This window comes from Aedes albopictus, chromosome 3, assembly GCF_035046485.1.
Source record: "Aedes albopictus strain Foshan chromosome 3, AalbF5, whole genome shotgun sequence".
Taxonomy (NCBI): Eukaryota; Metazoa; Arthropoda; class Insecta; order Diptera; family Culicidae; genus Aedes; species Aedes albopictus.
The window spans coordinates 420,422,645-420,433,235 of NC_085138.1; positions in this window are offsets into that span (position 1 = coordinate 420,422,645).

Below are 10,591 nucleotides of genomic sequence, written 5' to 3' on the forward strand. Positions count from 1 at the left end.
TTTTTGAAGAATCCCTGAAAGACATTCTAAATGACCACCCTTAAGGACAAACGTCTTAAAATCCCGGTTCAACAGTGCATCAAAACTTCAGACGCACAAATCTCAAGAAGCAAGCTTCAAACAACAATGCCTTTTATTATTCTGTTCTTGCTCACTTGTAATAAGCTTAAAATAAGAAGCTCAGGTGCGCTGCTTTTGTTTACGAAGAGATTTGTGCCCTCAAAATCGTGAGTAGGTGCCAAAGTCGGCCATTGTGGCGGCCATATTGGGATTCTAACAAGTCTGTCCAAGACATCCCTGAAAAAACTCTTAAAGAATCTCTAGCCGAGTTCCTAAAGAAATCCATGTATAATTTCTTGGAGAAAAAAAAAAGAATCTTAAGATATATTCTTGAAAGAATCGAATGACGATTTTCAGAAGGAGTTCTTTTTCAGGAGCTTCAGGGAGTATTCTTGAAGAAATTCGTGGATGGATTCCTGAACAAATCCGTTAATGAACTTCTAAAGGATTTCTTGGAAAAAATGTGAAAGAACTCCAGCATGACTACATGGAGAATTTCCTGGGTCTTGTATGCATTCCTCTTAAATTATGTATCTTGAAGAATTTCAATACAATTCGCAGAAGATATTTGAGGGGCCCAGAATCAAAGGGGTGTAAATGACCATTTTGTCGATTTTGAGCTGAGCATATCATGAAATTCTTCAGATTTCAAGCTTTCAGGAACTTTTTTAAGATTGTTTCTACGATGATTGGAAAAATTACAATAAATCAGAGAAAATAGGGTTGATTCTGGCGCTCCATACATTTTGTATGGGATGAAAAATTGGTCAAAAACTTTAAACCTCATTTACTCGAAAGTAGGTTTTTGTCACTTACACCCCTTTGCTTCTAACCCCCTCATTTGCCAAGAAATCCTTGAAATTATTCAAAAAAGTCTTCAGGTATTCCTGAAAAAAATCTTGAATGATGATGGAAGGATTTTTGAAATTCCTGAACTAATCCCTGAATACATTTCTGAAGGGATGCCAAGAGGAACTTCTGAAAAAATCAGTAGAGGAATTCCTCGAGCAATCCCTGGAAGAATTCCCGGAGCATTCTTTGAAGGGATTCCTGGAAAAATCCCTGCGGAAAGACATGGAGGAATTCCTGGAAGAATGCCTGGAGGAATTTGTGAGGGAATTCCTGGAGGAATCCCTGGAGCAATTTCATGGCGGAATCTCTGCAGAGATGCCTGGAGAAACCAATGGAGGAGTTCCTTGGAAGGAACTTCTGGAGAAATTCCTGCAAGCATTATTGGAGGAATTTAGCGGAATTCCTGGAGCAATTTGTGAAGAAATTACTGGAAGATTTCCTAAATTTTCCTGAAGGAATTTCTGGATCCCTCGAAGAATTCCTGAATGAATTCTTAAAGAAATTGCTGAAGTAATTCCTGAAGGTATCTCCAGAGGAATACCTAGAGGGATTCCTGGAGAAATTCTTGAAGAAATGCGTGAAGAAATGCAAGGAGGAACTCCTAAAGGAACTCTTGGAGGGATAGCTAGAGCAATCCCTGGAGTACAAATTCGTAGAAGAATTCCTAGAGGAATCCCTGGAGAAGTTCCTGTAGGAACACCTGGAAAAATTCCTAGAGGAATTCTTGAAACAATTTTTGCAGGTATCCATGGGGTGAAATTTCTGGAAGATTTGCTGTAGGAATTTCTGAAGGAATCCAAAGAGGATTTTCTGAAGAAACTCCCGGAGGAAGTATGCACTGAAGCAATCGCTGAAGGAATTCTTGGAAAAATCCTGAAGGGATTCCTGGAAGAATGCTTGGAGGAATACCTGGTGGAATTTTTTGGGGAAAACCTGGTGGAAATTTTTGAAGAATCCATGGAGCAATTCTTGGAGGAATTCCTGGACGTATCCCTGGAGGCATTCCTGAATGAAATCCTGCTGGATTGTCTGGCGAAATCCCTGGAGGAATGCCTAGAGGAACACCTGGAGGAATATCTTGACGAGTTTTAGGAGGAATTTCTGAAGGAATCTCTGGAGAAATTTCCGAATAGAAATCCTTGGAGGAATTTCAGGAGAAATATCAGAAGGAATTTCTGGAGGAATCCCTAGAGAGTTCGTTTAAGTAATTTCTAGATGAATCTTTGTAGGAATAAATGAAGAATTACTGTAGGGATGCCTAGAAGAATTCCTGGAGGAGACCCTGTAGCAATTCCTGGAGGAATCTCTAGAGGTATTCATTGAAGGAATCTCTTGAGAACATCCTGGAGGAATTTCTAGAGAAATTCCTGGCAGAATTCCAGGAGGAATCCCTGATGGAATGCCTATAGGCCTCTATAGAGGAATTCCTGGAGGAATATCAAGAAGAACTTCTAGAGGATTCTTTAGACAAATTCTTAGAGGATTGTTTAGAAGAATCCCTGCAAGAACCTCTGGAGGAATTTTCGGATTTCTCGGAGGAATTCCTGTAAAAATTCCCGGAGCAATCCTTGGAAGTATCCCAGGAGGATTTTCTGAAGAAATCTCAGGAGGAAGTACTGATGAAATTACTAAAGAATTTCTTGAAAAACAAAATATGAAAGAACCCTAAGAAGAGTTCTTGAAAAAATCTGAAGCAATTCCTGAAATTGAAATCTTAAAGGATTTTCTTGTACTAAATTGTGAAGAAAATTTTGGATAATTTCTGGTAAAAAATTCAGAAAGAATTCCTGGAAGAAACATCTCATGAAATGCTTTGAAAAATTTCAGATGGAATTATCGGAACAATATCTTGCGAAATTCTTGCAGGAATACATGGAAAAATCCAAAATGTTTACATTGCAACGAACGAATGCCATTCGCTAATTGCAACGCTACTTTCACACTAAAGTGCATCGAAATGCACTGACAGCATGACTGACAACACAAATTTGACACTTGATTGCTTTTTAATTGCAAAAACTTTTCATATTTTGCAATTGAGTTTTTAAATTTTGAAAAATGTATTCGTTTTTTGATTTCATACGAAAGAGCATCTTTTTCTGAGCCATGGCTGTGCATGACAGTGCACTATGATTTTTCTCAGATTTTTAGAATTTAATTTTGATAGGGTCTTGTACCATTTGGGCAGGTGTTCCTATTTTGGGCACTTGCCGCTATAACTAAGTCCATTTCAAACCGATTGATTTGAAATTTTGTACAGAGTTAGATACTGTACGTGCCTAACTCTATACAAAATTTCAAATCAATCGGTTTGAAATTGACTTAGTTATAGCGGCAAGTGCTCAAAATAGGTACACCTGCCCAAATGGTACAAGACCCTACCTAAAATCAGGGTACGAAAAACGGATCACGCCGAAAAACAAACGCTTTGTCCTAAGCGGTGCATGTCGGTTAGACCTGTTCACTTTGAAACTTTTTTTCTCCGATTCTCCGTGACACATCAAATTATAATTATAATAATTATCAATCCACATGTAAAACCAAGTCTTCAGTCCAAAATTGAGCCAAATTAAATAATGAAGATTTAAAGGTGTATCAAATCGATTTTGTGGTTTTTAGCCGTTTTCATAGAAATTTACTCAGAAATTCACAAAATTGCTCTGAAAAGATGCCGGAGATACCGTTAGGATATAGTTCGAACAATAGGGTAACGGTCGAATTTTGGACCCCTAGAGGACATTACTTTGAATGTGAGCTTAAATCAAACAGATTCAGAGGGTGTTACACATAATGATGATGTTGATATGACCGTAAAAGCCTCCACTGTCCGTCAGAAATACCCACAAGGTTATTTCTGGCTGAAAATTTGATGAAAATAACTGATTTTTGAAGCATCAGTTTTCACTGTTTTGGACACCCCAATGTATTTTGGACCCTCTTTAGTATATATTTTGGACACTCGGTGTTTAAACCCTCTTGAAACTATTTTCGAAGAATCTGCAACTTGGATATGCTGCATCACATCCTAATTACTTGATTAACAAAGGCTGATTAGACGAACTTTGCGAATTTAATGCGCTAGAATGATAAACGGTTTTGTTTACATATGCAAGTTTCCCCAGCACAATTTTCTCTTTTCGTAAACACGCCGCGACAATCGCACGGATGACGAGATTAACGAACATAATTTCAAGGCAAATAAAGATATTTCCAGTGAGGAAATGATTGCTGCTCGTACAGGACAATCTAATTTAGCGAATGATTCTAAAAACTTTTGTCATCTCTTCTTTAAATCTGTGAAAGTTATGATAATACGGTCCAGGGGGTCCAAAATATATGGGGGTCCAAATTATATTGGTTACCCTACTCTACAACTTTGCCGAAGACACTACGGTGTTTAAATTGCGCATTTCGAAGTTATTCAACAATTTAAGTTAAAAAATCACGAAAAAACACGATATTTTTAGATTTTACATATAAAAGTCATGTAATTTTACATTGTTTTACGTAACTAAATTAATTAGCGATTACTCCTTTGTTTAACGAACATTTCGTCCATACATCGTTTTTGTGTAGGAATTAGTTTTCATTGACTAATTATCAAAAGTATGTCACGTTGATACTAAAAATCGCACAGAGTTACCAGCACGAATTAAAACAAAATTACCCATGATTAAGACGTCATGCCATCGTATTCTAATGTCTTTTGATTTAAGTATCAGAAATGGTGCAGATGGTAAGGCTCGAGCCTGCGGATCAGAAGGTCCCAGGTTCAAGCTCAAATACATGATAAACTTTTTTTTCTTTCTTTGTAGCAGTTAGGATGATGAATCTGCCATGACTTACACGCAATCTCCCAAATAATAATGATCGGGACCTGCCAATTGGGTTTTTAAATTTTGAAAAATGTATTGATTTTTTTAATTTATACAAAAGAGCACCTTTTTCTGAGCCATTGTGATTTTTTTCAGATTTTTAGAACTGTGTTTTGATACCTAAAATTAAGTTCAAAGAGATTTTTTGAAATCACCTTTTGACAGCTGGGCAACTGCTTGACAGCTCCGCCCAGTACAAAATGCGACGGGGGGTGATTCGACAAATCGCTTCCATACAAACTTCAAATTGATTTTTAAATAGGTTCCCGGGCTCCAAAATTCATGAAAATTTGGATTTCGGCTCTGTTTGGCATGCAGATTCAGAATATGGAATTATCTTGTAACTCGGTAGCTCACCGGATGGGAATCAACAGGGTCGGTGAATGGCTTATCTTCCCCATACGTACATTCAAACATGAATGAAACTCAACTTTAAATAGGAACACAGACGGAAGGGAACTCTCCGCCACAGATGTCTAGTGTCGGAGTTAGGGTGACTGAATTTAGCATTAGGGACTACACACTAAACACAACCTGTTACAAACGCAATATAATTAAAATTAATTTTTCAAGATTTTTCATTTATGACGCAGACGGGTCTACCCGACGCAATTATCAGTCTATCTATCACCTCAACATTGTAGGATTAGTCATTACAAGAGACTGTCGCCTCTGTAGAAGTAGACGAAAAGGACAGAGAAAAAATAACAACTGATAAAGATAGGGCCCTAATCTTGACCCTACTGCAACGGGCAAACGCAGGTACCGCACATGATAGAGAAATGCAAATAATATGATAATACGTCATTCTTTTAGACATAGGCCTAGTATATAAGGATGTTTGAAATATATGAAGAGAGGTCAGTTGAAATTTAGTGTTTCATTCAGAAAGTTATCCGTCCCTCGTCAAGACGACCCTTGTTCAAGGTAGTTACCAAACTCTCTAAAGAGGCCAGGACTTCTGCTGCAAGTAACCAGCCCTTAGGTTTTTGGAATCTCACCCAACAAGTTCACTTGGAACTTGTAAAATATTGAATCCAAAACTCCCTCAGTAAACCTTACGCTCTCAAACCATTAGAGCAATCGGTCTGAGGCTTAGTGAGGAAAACAATATTTTACAAGAAGAGGTTTCTTCTGTTGATCAAGTTTCACCTCAGACAGTATCGGCACGGTACGCATCCCTTCGCGCGTTTTCCGGCCGAAACATTTGGTGGTTATTCCAGAGAGGAATCCAAAATCGCGAACTCAGTAAAAGTAAAAAGGTGTTGCTGACGCCAGAAGAGCAGCAAGTGAAAAGTCGACGAGAAAAATCCGACGAATATCACAAAAATCACACCGACCACCAGGATCAGGACCAGCATCGTAAAAACTGCGGAAAGGCAACAAATTGAACCGTCTTTCCCGGCACGGAGGCAGGTATTTCAAAACTCATCTATCCCAACCACGGAGGCAGGTATTTTTTAACTGCGGAAGGGAAACAAATTGAATTGTCATTCCCGGCACGGAGGCAGGTATCTCAAAACTGCGCCGGGGCAATAAAACCCAAGAAAACCTTTAAGATGGCAAAAAAGAGTATCGCTCCTGAAGATTTGTGGAGCTGCGGTGCCTGCGAAGAACCCAACACTTACGATGACTTAGTTGCATGTGATTTATGCGACACTTGGTATCACAAAAAGTGTGCTAGCCTCAAAAATTTACCGGACGACAAAGAAAGCTGGGTATGCATGAATTGTTATAAAAAGAAAATCACCAAGATGGAGCAAGAAGTCGATCACATCAAGAAGACGGAAGACTTGATCAAAAAACTGCAGGGTGAATTGGCACAAATGAAATTGAATTCAGCATCAAACGTGAAGCCAGAAGTAATCGAGAACAAGCAACAAGAAGACTTCCAACGCAACATGTTTTTGTGGAACCAGAAACAAATATTGATGGAGTTACCGCACTTCGACGGTAACCCAAAAGATTGGTCTAAATTTAAAAATGCATTCGATGTCACAACAACTCAAGCCGAGTATTCAAATTTAGACAATCTTTCACGACTGGAAAAAGCGTTGAAAGGGACAGCAGCAAAATCCGTGCAGCCGCTAATGATAAGTGCAAATAATGTTCCACACATTATGCGGAAATTGGAGGAACAATTTGGCCAGGCTTCTATGATTTGCAGAGAGCTGCGAGGAGATTTAGAAAGAATAAAAAAACTCGGCAACAAAACCATTAATGAAATAGCGGATAAGCTAGATTGCTTCATCATAAATATGAACACTTTAAATCGAGCAGATTTATTAACAGATCCGCGATTATTGGAAGAACTCATTTGGAAACTTCCATACAATCTACAAGTGAATTGGGTTGAATACACCCAGAAATATGTGACACAACATCAGAGACAACCTGCATTGACAGAATTAAATACTTGGATTAAACCACACGCTGCCACACAACTAGCAATGAACAACATGCAAATGTGCACATCGGCACCGGAGAAAAAAGGACGAATGAATGTTCATCACGACAAAAATAGGGACCAGCCACGAGAACATTGTCGCATATGCAATTCGGCGCACAAAATAGAAGATTGCTATTTTTTTACGAAGCTATGCCCACAAGAAAGAGTCACCAAGGTTTTCAAACTTAAGTTATGTACAAAGTGCCTTAAGCCACATAACTACAAAAAATGCTATTCACAAAAAAAATGCGGAATAGACAATTGTCCTGGTCGACACCATAAACTGCTACATGGAGGATTTGTAAAAACATACAAGGAAAGGCAACCATCGGAAGAAACAATAAAAACAGTCACCGGATCAACACATGCTCATCATAGTCGTGATCAGGTATTCTATCAAATAATACCTATAACTTTGAAAAACGGACCGATTAGTGTTCATACAAGTGCCTTCCTCGACCCTGGATCATCTTTAACGTTAATCGATAATGAAGTGGCCAAGGAATTGAATCTAAAAGGGTCCAGCGAACCACTCACATTGAAATGGACGAATAATGTATCAAGAGAAGAACGCGACAGCAAACTTGTAAAATTCCAGATAAGCGGAACAACAGATCGATTTTATAGTATGGCTGAAGTGAGAACAGCCGAGGATCTGCATTTACCGATCCAATCCCTCGACTATGATGAACTAGCACAAAAATATTCGTACTTAAGAGATCTGCCTATAAAAAGCTATCTGAAGGAACAACCAAAGTTATTAATTGGATTGAACCATAGCCATTTATTGGTTCCATATGAAACACGTATTGGTGGACCCAATAATCCAATAGCCATCAAGACTTTGTTAGGTTGGTTGATATTCGGGAATATTAGTGAAGTGGTAAAGGCGAAACACCTGATGGTGATTCAAGAAGACACTGAACTATCAGACCTCATCAAAAGACATATTTCTATTGAGGATTTCGGTGTAAAGATCCCGCTGAATTTACCACAGTCGAAAGAAGTGATTAGAGCCAAATATTTAATAGACGAAACGTTGAAACGGAAAGGTGTACGCTATGAAATAGGTCTGCTATGGAAATACGATAATCCAAAGTTCCCGAAAAGCTTCAACAACGCATACAAACGATTAGAAAACATGGAGCGAAAGTTAAAAAACGAGGAAGCAACCAGAGAATGGGCCATTCAAACGATGAAAGATTATATTAACAAAGGATACGCTAGAAAACTCACACCGTCAGAAATTAAAAGTTGGTCCAATGATGCGTATTATCTTCCTCATTTCATAGTAGAGAATAAGAAAAAACTCAGATTAGTTTTCGACGCCGCCGCTAAGATAAATGGAGTATCTTTTAACTCTATGTTACTAGCTGGACCAGATGCTACTACCTCATCATTTGGCATAACGATCAGATTCCGAGAAGGAGCAATTGCAGTGGCGGCCGATATAAAAGAAATGTTTAGTCAGGTCGCCATAAAGAAAGAAGATCAGCGTAAACAATGCTTCTTGTGGAGAAATTGTGATCAAACTCGTAATCCAGAGATTTACTGCATGCAAGTAATGATATTTGGATCAACATGCTCACCGGCATGCGCACAAGCAGTAAAGAACTACAACGCCAGTTTATTCAAGGATTCGAATCCCCAAGCATCTGAAGCAATCATCAAGCAGCACTATGTAGACGACTACATGGACAGTTTTGACTCAATGGACAATGCAATCAAAACAGTTAACGATGTAATCTCTATACATGATCATGCTAGTTTCTTCATTAGAGATTTTGTATCTAACGAACAAATATTGCTTGCATCGTTACCAAGCAATCGCATTAAAACTGGAAAGATACGAGTTCTGAACGACAAAGATTCACAAACTGAAAAAGTACTCGGATTGTACTGGAATACTAAAATGGATTACTTCAGTTTTGAGTTGAATTTTGAGAAGTTACCCTTGGAAGTAAGAAATTCAACACGAAAACCTACTAAACGCGAAGTTCTTTCTTTCATCATGAGTATTTATGACCCGTTGGGACTTATTTCACATCTTACCATTCATGGTAAAATCATAATGCAAGAAATGCATAAGGAGTCTTCCAACTGGGATGAAGACATTTCGGATCATTTGTACAAAAGATGGAAACATTGGCTCAGCCTAATTGAATCTGCAAAAACTATTGTAATCAACAGATGTATTATGGATAAACAAAGCCGGAGATTTGAACTCCATGTGTTTGTTGATGCATCAGAATACGCCTTTTGTGCTACCATATACGTTAGAGGAATTGATAAACTAAATAATACAACAAGTGTAAGATTGCTATCAGCCAAATCAAGAGTAGCACCGATTAGAAAGTTATCAATTCCAAGACTAGAACTTATGGCAGCCATTCTTGGAACCAGATTGGCAGAAACTATCCATAAGGAATTACGGAAAAGGCCGGATAGAACCATATTTTGGTCCGATTCACAAACTGTGCTTTCTTGGATTAATTCAGATCACAGAAACTACACGCAGTTTGTAGCACATCGCATCGGAGAACTACTTGATACAACAACGATGGATCAATGGCGATATGTTCCTACGGAAATGAATCCAGCTGATGAAGGCACAAAAATGGTGAAAAATTCTAAGTGGATTTCAGGGCCAAAATTTCTTAAGGATCCAGAATCATGTTGGCCAAGCTCCAGATTTTCACGAAATACAACGGAGGAACTTAGAGATGTCACTCTTATGTTTCACACATCGGATGAAGCAGATCTTGACTTTATCGAAGAAATCCGATATTCTCGTTGGGTCAAGTTGCTTAACCGAATGTGCGTGATAAAGAAATTCGTGGACTGGGTCAAAGATAAGAAAAACTTCCAGAAACATATTAGTGATGACGACAGAGAGGTAGCGGAACAAATACTGATACGAAAGGCACAATGGGATGTTTTCACCGAAGAGATGAAAGATTTGACTAAAAACGGTAGGCTGACAATACGCAGCAAAATTGCCTGCCTCACGCCAGCATTAAACGAACGAGGTGTAATGATATTTTGCAGCCGTTTGAGTCAAACGAACATCGTACCAGAAACTACTCGACAACCATTTATACTACCTTATAAACATCACATCACTAGACTCATCATGCAAAGATACCACGAGAAATTTCTGCATCAAACCGATGAAGCAGTTTTGGCAGCAGTGTATCAGAAGTATTGGGTAATTAAGTCTCGGGCACTATTGAAAAATATCAAGAGCAACTGCCAGGTATGCAAGATTAGGAAAGCTATACCTGCACATCCACAAATGGCCGCATTACCTGATTGTCGTTTGAGTCTAATGAATCCCACTTTTACTCATACTGGA